The 19,207-nt window shown below is 37.4% G+C and overlaps 1 protein-coding gene and 1 pseudogene across 1 annotated transcript in view; one reads left to right on the top strand and one right to left on the bottom strand.

Annotated features, from left to right (window-relative positions):
* The first annotated feature begins 341 nt into the window (after nucleotides 1-341).
* LOC134219851 (uncharacterized) overlaps nucleotides 342-19,207 on the top strand; it is a 444,111-nt gene continuing 425,245 nt past the window's right edge. Inside the window, exon 1 of the mRNA XM_062698736.1 lies at nucleotides 342-446. The gene's annotated coding sequence lies outside the window, so the exon portion shown is untranslated. The remainder of the gene's footprint in view (nucleotides 447-19,207) is intronic.
* LOC134222016 (uncharacterized) overlaps nucleotides 13,703-19,207 on the bottom strand; it is a 61,177-nt pseudogene continuing 55,672 nt past the window's right edge.

Here is a 19,207-nt window from a genome sequence, read left to right on the forward strand (position 1 = left end):
CAAGGGAGGCAGTCAGAAAAAAATAACACAACACCCAACAGCTCCGCGAACGAGAAACAAAAGCACAAAAGAGCCACCGAAAAACACAACAAACATTACGTTCCCTGGCCTGGCCACCATGCAACCAGCCGCCCTCTATGCTGCGCTAAGACCCACGCCTCAAGTCAACAAGTCAGTACGCTATCAGCTGTATGCCGGTGCGGAGCTAATGTGAGTCAGTGAGTCCCTACTGGAGGTCCCTCGAATGACCGTTCAGCAGTGAAGCCGCGTAAAGGTCCCAGGACGTCGACAAACACGCGACCCTTCACCTGAACCTGATGTGCTATTGTTGGGGGGAGACACAAACACAAAAATGTAACGACTTTTTTCCGTTATCGGTCGATTGCCTTCGACGGGTGCTTCGTCAGGAAGACAGGTTTTAGGCGACGGGAAGAAACAGTGAATAAGTGAGTGCATTAGTTGTGAAGATTTACGACCCCGCGCACCGGAAGCCTGGAAGCCTTGTATGGCATAGTTTCGTCCTCGCCGAGAGGGCTTTGCTTTGGAGTTAGCCAGAAAGTGGATGTGTGTTAGGGTGGTGTCATAGGGAACCCTGTGGTGGAGAATTATTCGTGGTGCTCGGCTATGCTTGAATGGATATTTTTTGTAAAATAGTGCTATGAATGTCGGTGGGTTCGAAAAAATCCTTTTACAACTCCAACGTATTTGAGTAGCATTCATGAATAATAACGTTTTAAGAGTAGCTAAATTTTAAAGACGTGGCTAAGATACCTTCTCTTCGTGGCTACGGCTATTGCTTAGGAAAATTTAAAAAAGCAAATTTAGATTTTGTGTTTAATTTTTTTCGATTTTTATATATTTATTTATGACTAGGGAATGATAAATATCCTATAGGTAGATCACAAAGTAAACCAAAGATTAACGAAAACACATAGAAAATTATGTATTCTAGGGTTGAACAACATGATCTTACCAATATTGATAATCTTGGGGTACCCTAACCGTTTACGGAGCCGAACGGAAATTAGATCGATGCGTGCGATATTCCTTTTTTTATGTTTTCGTTCTCGAAGAAAGTTTCCACCCCTCGCTGAAAGGTCGTAAGTCAGTTTTTGACAGCTATGACAGTGTCGATCGGGGAGGTCGTACGCCCCATTGTACACCACCACCTACCCGGTGTTGTAGTTCGCGGATGATTGGAGCTTGCGTGCCGGTATGTGGTCGCGGTTGAAGCTGTTTGTTGTTACCGCGGGAATGTGTCTGGCTGGGCCTAGCAAAAGTTTGTTGATACTAATGGCATGTCGTTAGGCTACGTATGTTCGGTGGTTATGTGATTCCAAAGGTGGTCGTTTTCTCCCAAAGAAACAAGTGACTGATTAGGCGTACAGAGTGCGCATGTTCTTCGCCCGCTGTGTGATGGCAGCGGTGGATGTTAGGAGAGCTGAATATTTGACGTGACAAGTGCCTGTTTTGTCGGTTGGGTTTGTTTATAAACGAAAAATAAGTTTCCGTTGCCTTGGAGATTGATTATGGGCAGCGGTGGATTCGCATGGACTGCATAAATGACGGATATGCTCTCTGAAGCTGGGCGTTCGTTCCATGGTAATATGACTTGTAATATTTAAAGAAAGTCCGAAATTACTATACTTCTTATCTCGATCATTTCTAAACGAGCATTCACACATTATTTCCTTACATAGCCTTAGCTAAAAAGCTATTAGGCTGGTAAAGTTTGCCCTAGTATTTCAAAATAAATGAACCTAACTTAGCTTTGACTGACTTCACATATCTATGATTGCCTCTCCGTGATTGACCAGAATCAGTTCAATTGCACAATGGTTCAACTGAATGGATGACTGTATCGTTTATTTACGTTTAAACTAATTTATTTTGCATTTTCATTTGTGTACATTAAATTTTAATGTTATAAGGCCTTTCAACTTTGATTTGAAGTACAGTAATATCCCGATTTTATCACCCCCTGGTGAATTTTGGGGTGATAAAACAGGGTATGTGACAATATTGGAAAAACAAAATTTCCAATTTTTTAATTCATTCCACAAATATGAATCACTTTATGCCATGGAAAGGCCAAATGCGTGAACGGTACCCGTTATTTCTGATCGAAATTGCTTACAGAATATTCGTTCGTAATAAACTACAGGCGGTGAAAGTTATTTCATGAAAATAAATGTTGTTTGTGGTATTATTTACGAAAATAAAAAGAATGACAAAATTTTTTGGGGTGATAAAATCGGGACGTGATAAAATCGGGTCGAAAACGTGATAAAACCGGGGGGTAGACAAAATCGGGGAGTGACAAAATCGGGTCAACACTGTATTGTATTTTTTTTTTCTATTTTAATAATAATATTAAAATTTTACCGTCTAAGACGAGTTTAGTACACATTTAATTAAGACGATCTCACAGTTGAGGTCGAAATACGTATCTGCCTTAGAGAGGCATTCCAATAAAAAGAGCTTAAAATGTTTTTTTTTCTAAAAATTCGAGCTTTAAATTTCAGTATTTAGGAGGCATAGATTCATTAGGAAAAATTTGATTACTTAACTACTATGTACACTAGTATCTACAAGATGAATTGGATAATTTAATTGGATACAAGCGCCCTAATAGCTACCTGGGCCCTGTAGCATAATCAGATTAATAATATTAGCTACAAGTTACAAGTTAAGTCAAAAAATTACAAGTACTTGTAATTTGTGCTGTATAAAAGTGATTCGCCAACTAATAATATTAGTACTTGTATTATTAGTAAGGTTGAAATGACAAGTCTGTCAGCTTCATTTACCTGTCAAAATTCATCCAACAGTTCACTCTAAATGCGGCGATAAATGATTTGTTTATGTTTTTCTGCAAGTTTGTGCATAGAATACTGCGATAGATATACACGGAACACGAATTTATTATCTTTCTCTCTTTATTTTTTAATTCCGCGGTTCAATCCGATTTCGTGGTATTGGCATTTTTTACGAAGATAAAGTAATGCACACTGGAGTGATTTTTTACGTGGTTTTATAGGTGGAGTTTGAGATTGACATGGGTTTTAATTTGGGCGATTTATACTTGCGGGTTTCAATTTACGTGTTTTGCGGGACTTATGCGGATTTGGATTTTGTTTTTAGTCCAATAATTGAAATGGTTGAAATTATTATGAAATTCAGGCAATTTCTTAAAGATAAATTTTCTCAAAATTTTAGTTCAAAATACATACTTACTGATGATAATACCGTATCAAATTTAATTTTAATATCTGTACAACAACTCACATTTGAGTTGAATAAAGTCAACTTTAGGTAAACTAAAGTTACTAAACTTTGCTATAGGTAATATGTTATTACGTGGTTTTAGAAACTACGTAGTGTTAGAAGAGTTATTTTACACAAAAGTGGGTTATTGGGCCAAGGTACGGTTTTAAGCGAAAACAACCCACTTTTGAGTTTAGCGCCCCAACATTTTTTTTAACTTTATATTTGTTTCTTAGTTGTTTATGTTAATATAAAATATATAGTTGTCCAATCCTAATACATTTTCAATAGTTTCTGTATTATAACTGAAAAATTGACCTTTGAATACTCGATGTCAGCACTTGAAGTATTTCTGTTTTCTCCAGTGTTATCTGAAAAATTTCATTATTCTCATTTTTGTATTAGAACGAGAAATTTATTCTTAGTGCATAGTATTTCGCTGTATGGTAATTTAAGGCACTTTGAATAATAGTTTTTCTCTCTGTTAAGTCATTAAAAACAATAAAACGATGTATATTTACTTTGAACAGCTGAAATAATAAAATAAAAGCTACTTGTAAATTAAATTACGGCACCATTCATACTTGTAAAAGAAACTACAAGCCAACGCTAATAATTTGTACTTGTATTTTCTTTACGCAACAGTTACTTGTAAATTCTGTTAATATTATTAGTGCGCTTCACTTGTAATATTAGACTTGTAAATTGATACTTGTAGATTCATTATGCTACGGAAAAATTCAAGTTACAAGCTACTCTACTAATATTATTAGTAAAATTTCGATTATGCTACAGGCCCCTGGTCGTAGCGCAAGCAACGAACTCTAAACACCTTATACTAACCAAAGCGTTCACGTATTTTTTTGTTAAATATCTTGGCTGTGCATATGCACAGCACATGTTTTGATATGGACAAATTGATATGAAATTTACGAAAAAGAATCAACCTCCTACGTTCTAGATAGGCATGATAACCCATACATAACAAGACCACTTAAAGGTCACGTTTGCGGAAAAGCCATCAGAATCCAAACACAAACATCCACCGCGGTTTGCTCTGTTTTGAAAATTGAATATCTTTCGGATACTTGATTTGTCCAATCGTCAGATATTCAATTTGCTAAAAAAAAACGGTAACCGCGGTGAAGGTTGGTACTTGATGGCATTTCTGCAAACTTAACCTTTAAGTAGTCTTGATGTATTGATAGGCCCAACAAACATTGGAACCTGGTAAAGTTCTTATTCAGTCAAAAATAGACTTCTTCAGGGGGGGGGGGGGTTATCACGCCTATCCAGAGCGTAGGAGGTTGATGGTTTGACTTCCTCCAAGACACGTGGATTCTTTTACGCACAATTCATATCAATTTGTCTATTTTGAAACATGTGCTGTGCACGTACTTTTTTGCATTTTGCTTCTATCGGCTTCAATTTGGATTTAACATACAGATTTGGGGTTTTCCGTTTGATCTTGCCAAAAATAGTATAGAAAGAACAAGAAAGGTGTTGAAATTTTTTTTTCGGATGTCCTAGGACGTTCAAACTGTTCTGGAGAACATATCCTGGAATGCATCAGAAAATATCTATAGAAACAAAATGTCCAAAACTGAGAATATGCCCAAAACATCTATGTGATCATAAGACATGAAATTATCAAGTTTTAAATTAACGTAACCTATTTCACGGTCTCCAAAACGGCCTGGACTTCAGAACATACGATCTATCCGATCAGCCAAGCCGAGAGCGATTTATTTGTGCAGCGCTAAACATCCTAGCAGGTCCATTGGGCTGATTAGATTCCACTCATAACTTTCTACTCATAACTTCTACAGAACTTTTTGGTTCCCAGCAGGTCCATTGAGTCTATAGAATTTTACTTATTATGTGTTTTAGCTACTACAGATCTTGTTGCTTTTCCAAAACGCCCGAGAGTTCAAAAGATGCGATCTACCCGATCAACAAAGTCGAGAACGATGTATACGTACAACCCTAAAAATCCCAGCATGTTCATTAAGCTGATAGGATTTCACTCATTACTTTTGCAAGCTACTATGGGCCTTTTTGATTCTCCGAAACGTCATGGAGTTCAAAATATGCGATTTACCTGATCAACCAAGTCCTGGACGATGTATCCCTGCACAGCATCACAGCATGTTCATTGAGCCGGTACGGTTTCATTCTTTATTTTCACAAGATACTATATCTGCCCATGATTTCATGGTTGACTTAACAACCAGCACTATCGATGTTGGGAAAACGTATTTTTATTAATTTTACCCAAATTATCATATCAATCAACAAAATACATGAACTAATCTGACTAAATGAACAATATTAGTAGTTGTTTTGAGGCCCCGGGGAATAAATTATTTTTCCTTTGATTGAAGTGGTCAAAATATGCATACGACAGTTTATGCGATCAAACAAACGTTTTGTGAAATATTTGTTCCTATAACATGACATAAAAACCAGGCTACTGCGTGTGGTTATATTGCGCTAAAGAATAATTGATTCCGACGATTTATTGGTTGTGGAATAGAAATCTTTCGAAAAGTTCAAGTTTCCGGGAAAGGTTTTTCGGATAGCTCTTTCCGTGAAAATTAAAACTATGTGTGGAAGAGTTTGTGTTGCAAAGAATTTAATCAGTACCGTACGGGGATTTTAGCACCATTACAGCATTATACTGCCCATGATCGCATATTTGTAACATTTGCATTTTTGTCGATTTTGAGGTAAGCTCCAGAATCATCTCCAAATTGCTAGTTCTTCCAGCTGACCAGGTGAAATAAGAAAGTTTGTTCCAAAAAACTTGAAAAAACTACCAAGTTGTTTTGTAACATTAAACAAAGTGATCGCATAACCGTAACACCAGAAAACTTTATTGTCAGTACGCCATGTGTTGTGTGCAAAAAATTTCGAAATTAGTTTGCATTCAAATACCAAGTAATGGAAATGTTTCTACCGAAGATTCCAACTGGATAAATTGTTTGTAAAATTTAAGGGATTTTTTTTAGAAAATCATTGAGATTTCCATACTTTTGCATATCACAAACTTCATTGTTCCATTTCTCCCATGCCTACTTTTGTTGATTGTTACAAATATGCGATCATAGGCAGTATAATATCGTTATCATGTATTGGCCCCTCGTTCCAACCAAATTTCCTGCAAAAATGGTTCCAATCCCTATTTTAAAATTTGTTTAGGTAGTTTTGCTTTGAACTAAAGATCAAATAAAACTTAATCTTAATCCTCTAAAAGACACGTATTTTATCCTTAAACACGGAAAGACAAAAGCACGAGCAAGATGCCCGTACGATTCGTAGTTGGTATATCATATGATAATCAAACTTCCAAAATTGTACGAATGACTGGGACAATGGGTTTGGAGATTAGCTATCCATGGTTATTTTTCGGAAGTTCAATGTATAGCCAATATAAATCCACGTTCATAAGCTTAATTACCTGCATCTACATATTAGTTTAGGGTCGTATATTGCAATCACAGGAATATAAAAACCCAAATTACACCACCTAGTTACCGTGGTTTTCACAAGAAATACTTGCTTTAGCAGGAACTTGCATATTAATGTTTGATAACAAAATCAGTTACGCCCGAATCATAAAGTAGTCCTGAAATACGACAAAGTAAAACGAAAACCTATGTTGTGCTTAATTAGTGGATTGTGAATGTCGATAAAATAGGGTAAAATGCCCAATAGTGGACCCCCTAGTAGCGAAATTTTGCTCTTCCGGGCATAATGAGTGGAAATTTTCAAAATATTAATTTTGCGTGATATCTAATATCAAGCTCTGCATCTCCTCTTCACGATACATACATAAAACACTCAAATACTCGACGTTATTCTTCGAAATTAACATTTTAAAGTCGGACTGAATTCACCCTATAGTAGACCCTCTGGGGGTCCATAATAGGAAATTGCTTCCCTATAGTCGACACTTCATTTGATTTTCATGTTTCGTTTCGGGACGTTCTTCTTCCCTATTATGGACCCTCCAAAATATTCCTATAATGGACACTCTCGTGTTTATTTTCTATAGAATTGTGAAAAATCATCTAATTTTACTTTCCATAGCATTTTCAATGCATGTAATCAAATCATAGGACTGTAAGGTAGGTTCTCCCGATGGAATTTCATAGCAAAATGTTTTCATTGTGCTGTAATAATGAAAAAATGGTTGGAGGGTCCACTATTGGTTGAGGGTCCACTATTGGGCATTTTACCCTATGAGGCAGGTTTTTGCTTCATATTGCAGCAGGAGGTACGTCAACTTATGCGATCAAATGACCATTTTTCCAAAAACAATTATCGCCATAACTCGAATGTTTCCGAACAAAACATAAATATTTTTTCATGGAGCATACCATACGAAGAATCCATATCCGCAAAAAAGTGAGTTTTGGTTATTTATACGTCAACTATGTGATCGTGGGCAGATATGGCCTCCATGATTCGATGTTCTACGGCTTAATATCGACTCGTGGAAGCAAATGATGCCATCCCGAGTAAACGAAAATAGCTTAATAATATCATCTTACCGCACGGCTAAAGAGAGCCCCTGGTCCGGTAGATACCGTGGGCTGTACTCGAGAACGTTTTGGAGTACCTTGAGCATCTCGTATTTCTGAAAATTAATCACAGGCATAACGTTCAGGATGGCTTAAGACAATGTTGAAAGAGTACCACGATGGCCGCCAATATGGCACCGAACCTTCCATGGGCCAAACCCACACCTCCCGCACTCCTCTCCCACCAACATTCAAATGCATCGAACAGCATCGAACAAAAGTTTTATATTCAAATTACTAACCTGCTCACAGCATATTTATTCACTTCCCGTGATAATGAACATGTTTATCCAAAGAGTCTGATGCATTTCGGCTCGAATTATATCATAAATCAGCAGTTTCGTGCCAATTTATTAGCCGTTCGCGATTTGGTGGGCTTATCACTGCACTTCACTTCTTCTCAAAGGGCACTGAAAAAATCAAGTTTTCACTCACTTCTCCGCACATGAGGAGCCCGAAATGTTGATGGAATGCAAATTAAACATCACTTTTCGAAATCAGTCACTTGTTTAAACCGAAAACTTAATATAAACTGCTATTTTTGCCCGAAAAAAACGATTAAAAACTGATCGCGGAGCGAATGTAAACAACGGCACCGGCAGCAGCAAACCAATAATTAGGGTGGCTCAAAAAATCATTTTGCTCCGCCACGCTCAGTCGGTTGTGATTTATAATTTGGGTGTCATCCGATGGTTTGGGCTGGTTTGAATAGAGGCTTACCGTGCACAAGTCGTTTCAGGTTTGTATGACAGTTTATATGGCGAGGTTGAATTTAACATTATTCTGATTGTGGTGCTTCGTCATTGAGCCCTGGCGAGGGGGAGACCATATGACTGGATGAAATATTCAAGGGCTTCAGCTCCATAGACAATCCATATTAAATGGTCGTTCCAATAGTTGCGAGTCGATTTTAATCGAGGTTGCGAATCTTTAGCATGGTAATAAGGCTTCTCAGAAGGCATCAGAGAAACGTGCAATTCAACAAAATACCCAGAATTTGTCTGTGATATCTATCGCACCAGGGGCAGATACTGCTAGTCTAGTCTACACTATCGCACCAGGGGCAGATGCTTCATACAAAAAGTGTGACATGGGGGTGAGTGGGGTATAAAATGCTATTTTTGCGTTAGGGGCCGTACATATATTACGTAAGCACTTATGAGGGGAGGGGGGCTGGTCAATATCTTACGATCCATATAAATAAAAAAATCATTTGTATGAAAAAATCTTACAAGGGGGGAGGGGGGGCGGTCGAAAAACCCAGAAAAATTGCTTACGTAATAAGTGTACGATCCCTTACGTAATCAATGGATCTGTCCTGCGGTGCGGTTTTCTTTCAGTAAAGTCCCAGGAATGTTGCTTTCAGCTATGTGGGTTCTCTTTTCGCCAGCGTATGGAGGGGAGGCACTGTAGCCAGTGTAATAAAAGATTTAGTTTCCATACTAGTTTTCATACAAACTTGAACCGGCATGCGCTCAACCACTTTTTGTTCAAATCGGTTTTTGGAGGACACTCGGAGCATGGGACGGAATCGAGTGAGCGTGGTGGTGCTGGGTCGTTTTTTGAACCACCCTAGTAATATTCTTTGTTTTTTTAATACGACACCAATACTACTACAGTATATGACAGTTTTTATTGTACAAATACTTTCAAAGCTTTGTTTTGGTACTCAACCCACCTTCACCTTAACTTGTCTGAGTATTCATAACTATCGAACAATGTGATTTATGATTCATACATATCAGATTTATTTGCATGCTCTCAGAAGCGAAATCTTCCCAAGGTTTCGAATATCTGGGTCTTCAGGGTATAGTCAAACTAGACCCCTGATATTTGTCCTGAATGCACGCTAACAATAAAAATCAATTCCTATTTATCATATAAATAACACGAATTACATATAAGAATCATGACAACACAATCTAGAACAAAATAAACATTAATCGCGACGTGTGCATGGAAATATTATTCACTAACTTTACAGACAAAACTTTGACTCTCAAATTCTCTAAATTTTATGCCTATTGGCCACGTACAAGGCTTTAACGCTTTTGATTTGTATTTGCTGTTAACTGAAATCTTGAATGATACATACTCTAAGCTTTCCAAAACTCTTCCCTTCGGTATTATCTTCCTGATATTAATCTTAGCCGAATCACGAATTTCAAGACAATCACGAACTAAACATATCACACGACCTTCCTTCTGCCAAGCTCCCGTCCCGTACCTAAATATTGCCCTCCGCTCGCTTTCAAATCGACTTCTATAAAAACATTCTTCATGCCTGCCGTATCCTAACGGAACTATCAATTTTATACTTTCGCCTCTAATTCTATCATGAACATGTACGTCTAAGTTTGGAAGATGATATTAGCATTTCCATATCATTGTAAATCGTTTAACTTCACGTAGAAGTAACACACACAAAATCATTAATTTAATCTATTTTATGTTTTTTTTATTCCTTTATTTTTTTGTTAGGCACTCTGTGTTACTTAACCGCTATTGTGCCGAGATCTACTGTGGAATTCTGCAGCCAGAATCCACACAGAATCTATTTTTAGATTTTTCCATTATTCATTGTTGTTGTTGAATCCCTCCGAGAAGAACAAGTTGTCAGTCGTCATCAGGCAGCCGTGACGGTGATGCGTGCACCCCAATACGCCACCGCATAGGCTGCGCATCCGGCGACCGACGAGGGTTTTTGGTGAAGGGGCTGGGAATCGAACCCATGACCATTCGCTTGAAAGGCGAACGTGTAGCCAACTACGCTACGGGACCCCCCTTCTCTATTTTTTGGTGTAAGTTGTAAGTTGTAAGGCCCTTTTGTGACAAACTTTGTAAAATACTGTTCTACAAAGTTGTAGAAAATTTAATTCTAAGCGTGTTTGCCAAAATAATAATTCATTTCATACAGGTAATGTTTTATGACAAAACTACTAAATTTAGATAGGGTGGTCCCGAAAAAAAAACAATTTTTAGCTTCTGCTTTTTTCAATTCAAATTATTTTCAAAAACTGTCGAAGCATTGCTTCGCGGTCTTTGGATTGCGCATCTTTTGGTTATATAATATGGTTGCTTGCTTTATTTTCAACAGGCATTGCAATATCATCTGAGCACATGATATTATCTTTGCTTGTGCAAAGATATTATCTCTAATCAAAGAGCACTCTGGAAAGATATTATCATTTGAGCGTTCGATGATGATCCGGATAGCCAGCGCGGTTTGGGGTTTGTTCGCGTTGCGAAGGTGTTGCTACAACAAAAGCTGTGAAAAAATGTTTCTCCATGACGAACATTGCACTTTGTTTACTGAGCGGATAGATAGCTAAGATCGATATCCCATTATTTCATCAGTATCTTTGCTCAAAAGATCGAATGATGGGATGGTTTGCAATGCCTGATTTTCAATCATGTTATTTATTTTTGGTTTTATTCCACCAAGTTATTGCGAAAATCCGGTAGGTAATAAATATGTTTTACTTGGAATTGCGGAATTTTTATACAAAATACGATACAAAATACGTACATAATACGATCATCAAACAAAAGTGAACAAAGATGGACAAATGAGATGTCATGGTTTCATTTGCCTGGATGTATAGTTTCATAAGACGATTGATTTGTTTGCTAATATTTGCTACTAACTACAGTATAAAGCTCAGAAAAATGACATTTTTCGTAAAAAACGCTCATAACATGCTTGAAAATGAAGCTAGCAACCATATTATATAACCAAAAGACGCGCAATCCAAAGACCGTGAAGCGATGCTTTGACAGTTTTTGAAAATAATTTGAATTGAAAAAAGTAGAAGCTGAAAATTGTTTTTTCCGGTACCACCCTATCTAAATTTAGTAATTTTGTCATACAACATTACCTGTATGAGATAAAATTAATATTATTTTAGCAAAAATGCTTAGAATCAAATTTTCTACAACTTTGTAGAACAGTGTGACCCCCAAATCTGAAAGATTAAAAAATACATTTTACAAAATTTGTCAGTTCAACTTTGTAGAACAGCACACCCCCCAATTTGAAAGAATAAAAAATATATTTTACAAAATTTATCACAAACGGGCCACGCTAATGACAACTCACACAAAAAAAAATTTCTTATAGATAATTTCGTCTGAATAGGTAAAAACTTTAGCGCTGATGGTTTTCGAGTTATCGAATTATGTCGTGACCATTGCATTGTGCGCTGTCGCCACCGACGATTTTTGGACCGGCGCTTACCTCTACTGCCGTTCTACGCATAATTGTCCCATGTACATAGGAAATCTCAGTAAACATGAACAAATATTCGTATGACGGCAGTCAAGGACAATTGTGATTTAAATATTTGCTTGGTGCAAGAACGCTGCCTACTAGAACAATAGCATGCATGCGACAATGGGTGGATTTTTTTTCTTTATTAGAGTGATTTTTAAGATATTACAAAGTTCATCACTTAGACAATGGGTGGAACCGGTTTCACGGATTTCACGGAAACGGCCATATCTCAGGTTTTTGTTGTCCGATCTGTGACATCAATATATCAATCAACTCAGGAAGAGTTCTAGTTTATGTAAAGCCAAACTATTGAAAGCCTAACTATTGAAAAGATTTTACATATCTATAGGGGACCTGTACCAGTTTTGGCCATGTTCCTAATTTGGCCAGTTTTTCGCATAACTCCAAAAATGAAGCAATTTTTGAGGGTTTTATTCGCTGTAACGGGAGATATATCCCTCATGCTTCTTCACTGTTGAAATTGATCGATATATTTTTTTTAATATGCATTTTTCAGGGTTGACCAAATTAGGCACTAAGCTGGCCAAAACCGGTACACTTACCCTACTGCCGTCTCAAGCATAGTTGTCCCATGCCGTTTTTAGTTGATGGGCTTCTTGCTGCCCTGGCGGCCTACAAAAGAATTCATCAGTGGATTAAAGAACTAGAAAGGGTTGCTGGCAAGCCTAGACGTCATGTCTGATAGAGAACTAACTTATCTGAGCAAATGCGATACCGCCAGCAGAGTGGGAGTGCTTATAAGCATACTAAAGACCGGATCATTTAGAAATCGGGCACTTGAAAATGCGTGTATTTTTTTAACTTTCAGTTTGATCGAAAAACTTTCTAAGAATGAAACCAAAGTTATATTATTTTATTTCATATGAATGACTGAAACGATGCCGCTTGTCAGTCGGCGCACACCTTCTCCAGTCATGATTTTGGCTAGCTAATTCTATCAATTCTTCATACGGCCAATGTCAGTGGTAACTGCTCCCTTCATCTTCAGTTTCTGGTTAATAATTACCCAAAATTATTCTGTTGTATGGAATTGAAGATTTTTGGGATGATCTGGTCTCCACTATTGTAGTAGTATTCCTTGCTACAATGACAGCTGGCTAAATCTAGCCAAAACGTAAATGGGCCATCATGGGACTGAATGAAGGGTAAAATCTGGCTTTTAACGAAGATGGATTTTGCAGGACTGTGCAGAATTATTTATCGTTTCTCTTCCTGCATGGTGAATATTTTGAAACCACGTTAGTTTCAATCTGTGAAAAAATAGACTCAAAATAATGGTTTACTAATTATGAAACGCTGTGAAAAGCTTGCATATCCGACCACTAGGAACGCCACTATATCTAAAATAAAGTGCCACATTTCTAAATGATCTAGGCTTTATGCTTGGCACGGCGGTATGAAGAATCGGATAATAATGGAGTTCAAAATATCTGAAGATATTATTATCTTAACGCATAATCATTTATTTGAATTCAAATAATTCTGTAATTCATAATCAAACCGATAGTACAAATCATTGTCGAATGCTTCACATTTGTGTTCTCATAGTGATCAGTTATTCGGTTTCGATATTTTTTGCTGCCACTGATAGGAATGCTGCCACTGAGAGAAAGCATAAAATATTTTGCATCGCTGTGACTCAATCGCTGCGACAGAACCACACAGAACCCTCGTCAATTTCCATTATTATTGTATGCCTACTACCGTGCGATGGTGGCACTCGTAAGATCCGCCAATAATTAATGGACAAGTTTGGGTTCTGACGAGCGATGGTACGTAATATAAATTATTTAAAGTTTTTTCAAGAAGGAGCACAGTTGGCTGGCACCGAAAAGATAACTCGTCGCAAAGGGCAGATTTTTACATAGGTATGGTAAAACTTCGATATCGGAGATGATTTGATGTTGACATATCTGGTGCAGCGCCGTTTTCAACCATCCCATAGACACTTCGTCTCGTGCGTAGAACCAACCAATGCTTGTTTTGTATCCAGAGTCGAAGAATCTTGGAGATGGGACGTCATTGGGTAGGCCACTCTGGATATCTAACAGTGCCGAACAAACCGATTCGAAATATTGTTGATCAACATCGGATTTTTCCGTTTGAAAGCCAGTTTCAAATCAAAGTTTTCCGCTCTAGTTTTTTTTCCTCACTAGAGGCTGGAGAATTAGCGGGCCGTTTTGGTTTTTCTTGCTTGGAGCCGCTGCAGCATTTCCAGGTGACAACAAAAGTTGATACTCAGCTTCAAATTCATCCTAAGAACAAAAATGCAGTCATGTGCAAACATGTATTTAAATCATGATAAGATAGGGTAAAGTGCCCAATAGTGGACCCCCAACCAGTATTGCATTATTACAGCACAATGTAAAAGTTTTGCTATGAAATTTCATCGGGAGAACCTACCTTACAGTCCTATGAAAGTGTAATTAAAAGTAAAATGGATATGGAAAGTAAAATTAGATGATTTTTTACAATTCTATAAAAAATAAACACGGAGTGTCCATTATAGGAATATTTTGGGGGGTCCATAATAGAGAAGGAGAACGTTCCGAAACGGAACATAAAAATCAAATGAAGTGTCGACTAGAGGGAAGCAATTTCCTATTATGAATCCCCATGGGGTCTACTATAGGGCGAGTTCAGTCAGACTTCAAAATGTCAATTTCAACGAATAACTTCGTGTATTTGAGTGTTTTATGTATGTATCGTGCAGATGAGATGCAGAACTTAGTATCAGATGTCAAACAGAATTAATATGTTGAATATTTCCACTCCTTATGGCAGGAAGAACAAAATTCCGCTACTAGGGGGTCCAGGTAAATAGATGGTAGATTTTTAATAGATGATCACTATCCGAAGAGATTTTTTTTTCTATTGGCACTTAACTGAAGAAGCGAACCAAACGTTATCGGTTACAGACAGAGGCGCGGCCATGTTCCGAGACGTGGGTAGGACAAAAACAGAATTATCAAATCTATAGAATACTTTTATTGAATTTCAGCGATTTTCCGGAGATCCTATCCGTACTTTCTCAGATAAGTTTTTAAAACTCCCTATGACTATTAGGATAATCATTACATTTCAAGTGTTTAAAGAACATTTGAATCATTTGTTTGAGAAACTGCATTAGTCCATTTTACACAATTTCGAGAAAACAACAAAAACTGTTTTTGAACAAATTGGCATCGAATCTTTTGATTTCTTCGATACAGATCAATAGTTTTTGGCAAAACTCAACACCCTGGAGCACTTCTGGTGCTAAAACTGTAAGCAGTACTTCACAATTGCTCTTCAAAGTGCGTAGACGTTTGTAGTATCTCATACAAACGAAAAACTTTTTTCGTATTTTTTGCCAGAACACGTATTTTTGTACGATGATTCAGAATATATAAAAATCTCACTTTGGCCAAAAATGTTACATATGCAGTTTCTCAAACAAACGGTTCATTTCTGAAAAGCATGTCTTCAAACATTTTTACGAATTTCCAGAAGTGATTATGGATTACTGTAAATTTTATAAAATATTGGATGATTTCAACCAATTATCACTAACTTCAAGGAATTCGAACCTTTAGAAATCTTCAGAAATTTCACTACGATCTATCAGTAAAGCGTATGATCCCCCAAGAATCTTTATGTGTCGTCCAAGAATCTTCAGCGTAAATAGCGTTTTCAAAAATCTCAAGCACAATTTAACTCCGAATTCCAGACTTTTTTTCTCTCTAACTTCTAATATTTGTTTGCAAACGTAGGTATATTTGTGGTTCCTACAGTTTCCAATAAACTCTTAGAAGCTTTCAGAATTCTTCTTCTCATATGCCTGCTACAAGACATCCGGATGTGCTACAATCATCATAAACTGCTTCATATTTGCATATTTCTGCGATTGTTCTCTCATATCCTTGTCTAGTTTCTCAACTTTTGAAGATGAGCTCAGCAGTCTAGTGACTACCGCTTTTGCCTTATAGACAGGAGGTCTGGCATAGACTACATCACTTTTCCTTTATCTATATTTGTCTCCATCTGCCTTACTGAGTTAACGAAATTTTCTTTCCGTGGTATTGTGGATATGCGCAGGTTTTCTCGGCCTCTATTAGCAACAATAACTCCACACTAACATTCCTCTCCTTTCCTAACTGACTGGAGCCTAAAGGCAGTAAATTCCAACCTTTATTCATTTGGATTGTAACGTAATTTACATCAGTTCTAACCAGTCATGCAGAAGCAACCATTGACAAGAACAGTCAGTCTTAGGTAAGTTAAGCTAACTATATCCTTGTTTAGGTATTCAACAAAAATTTCAGAAATTCTCTGGGCCTCTCTGAACTAGCAGAAATAATTACGTACTTCCAGAAAGTTTTCATCAATTTCATGGAAGAAACTATTAAAAATTTCAAGACTTCTAGGAAAATCTCAATACATCATTGGACACTTTTTGGAATGAAAAGAAATTTCTCATAGACTCTGAGAAGTCTTTCGGAATAGTTTTCTCCTTTACAATCCCTGCAAAACTCCACGATTGTCAGTTTAACCTCTGATAAACTCTCAAACCTCTGATTAACTTTGAAACGTTTTGATGCAATTTTTGATAGATCTAGAAATGTAATCACGTTAAAAAATCACGTTTACGACGTTCTGTTCACAATTGTGCGTACTGACGAGGTGACGACTTATTCCAGCGACCTTCTCTGCAGGAGATCCTTAGAACCATTGTTGTCTAATGGGATCAAAGGTGGAATGAGCCGAGACCTGCATTTTTTAATTTTGAACAATCTCCAGAACGGCTTAGCACAACCTGGGAGTGCGCGGATCTTATTGGAGAAATCACTATTTCTGGTGTACACTATTTTGGAATAGATAATTTTTGGCATTCGATTGCAACGTGTCTTGACCGCAGGCTGCCCAGTATGTTGATACTGCCGGCGAGTGACATCACAAAGTCGATTCAAATCTTTATGGAGTTTATCAATGATGAGGGTGTTGCTTACCTGACGAGTCGTTGCGTTGGTACGTGTTGTTCTCGGGTCAACGAGATTGCTTCCTCGATGGAACTCAGCTGCCGGCTATTGCTCCAGCCGTTTCCGTAGTTGACGTTGGAGTCGATTGTACGACAATTCCCCGAAAACCAATTCCCCGAATGCAATTTCCCCGAATGAAATTTCCCCGAATAACAATTCCCCGAACGTAACATTTCCCCGAATGTAACAATTCCCCGAATGCAACATTTCCCCGAATGTAACATTTCCCCGAAATGTTTCCACAGTGCAGATAAAACTAAAACTGAAAAAGGAATCTGCGTCGTTTAACATAAAGTCGCATAATTGGCTTTTGACACAATTTTAAGTAGCAACAAAAGTGAGGGTCGCGGGACAACTCGCTTAAAAATTGTAAAAAAAAGATGCTGGGACATTGGGCCGAAGACAATTACAGTCAATCCTCCATGAGTCGATGTAGAAGGGACCGTCGACTCATGGATATCTCGAGATGTGGAATAGAAAATCCTTTGGAAGCTGATTGAAGGGACCATCTAAGTAACTCAGGAAATATTTTTTAATATGGCATAATTTGCTTCCATGAGTCGATATCAAGTCATGGAACATCGACTCATGGAGGTTTTACTGTATGCAGAACCGTCATTAGGCCGAGTGAGAAGTAAGAAGTGAAAAATGAATAGTGAGTAGTGAAAAATGAGACGTGAGAAGTGAGAAGAGCGTAATGAGAAGTGAGTAATGAGAAATGAGAAATGAGAAGTGAAAATTGAGATGTGAGAAGCGAGATATGAGAAGTGAGATGTGAGAAGTGAGAAGTGAGAAATGAGGAGCGAGGAGTGAGAAGTGAGTAGTGAGTAGTGAGTAATGGGAAGTGAGAAGTGAGAAGTGAAAAGTAAGAAATGAGAAGCAAGTACAGTAAGTAAGTACATAGTAAGAAATGAAAAGTATGGAGTAAGAAGTGAGAAGTGAAAAATATGATGCAACAAGTGTTATGTGAGGAGCGAGAAAGAGCGAAATGTGAAGTGAGATGTAGGAAGAGAGAATGGAAAAATTAGGAAGAAGGATAGAGATAAAGGAAGAAAATTAATGCGTCTTCCGGTATAATGTTTTTTTGCCTTTCTCGTACAACTAAGTTGTACCGAAAGGCTATCATTTCACTCCGAAAACGAACATTTTATAGAAGCCTCTGAGACCCATAGTATTATATACCAATCGACTCAGCTCGACGAGCTGAGCACATGTCTGTCTGTCCGTGTGTATGTGTGTGTGTGTATGTGTGTGCACAAAAACTATAAAACACATTAGACAACTTTTCGTATAGTAATCTTCAACCGATTTTCTCGCAACAAGTTTTATTCGACAGGGGACAAGGCCTTGTTGATCACTATTGAATTTTATAACGATCGGTCATTGCTTTTAAAAGTTATGAAGAAAATGGTACATCGGACCATATAAGCACCATATAAGGTTGGTGTCTTAACTAAATGCGAGAAAGGCACCACCAACGCTAGGTGGATTAATCTGGGTTTTTATAATCGCTTCGCCCGGTATTAGGGGAAGGCGAGTTATAATGCCTTCTTAAAATGAACACGTTTGCCCAATATAAGACAAAGAGGGTAGATAGACCCTTCTTCAATTGTACACTTTTGCATGGAGTAAAGCGAAGGAAGGAGATAATGCCTTCCTTAAATGATCGCGTCTACGCAGTAAGTAAAAATTATAATATAGGGACAATGGAGGAGATATTGCCTTCTTTGAATGAAAACATCATTTTTTTTCGGTTTATATAATTGATATTTATTGCTAGATGCGATCTCATATATTATATCTATTCCAACCAAACTCGTCTACATCAAAGGAAGAGACTACATTTATCATAACCTTATTGCAGGCAAATTTCTACTTCTGAAAAAGTAATTTCATTCTACTTTGGCTTATTTCGAGCTAACGCCTAACTTTAATGAATTGATCACATCTACCGCTTCCATATATAAGGTAGATACAGATTTTTAAAGAAGGAACAACATTCACTTCTTCATTATTCTGGAAAAACATCTACTTTCAAAGTA

This window comes from Armigeres subalbatus, chromosome 3 (genome assembly GCF_024139115.2).
Source record: "Armigeres subalbatus isolate Guangzhou_Male chromosome 3, GZ_Asu_2, whole genome shotgun sequence".
Lineage (NCBI taxonomy): Eukaryota > Metazoa > Arthropoda > Insecta > Diptera > Culicidae > Armigeres > Armigeres subalbatus.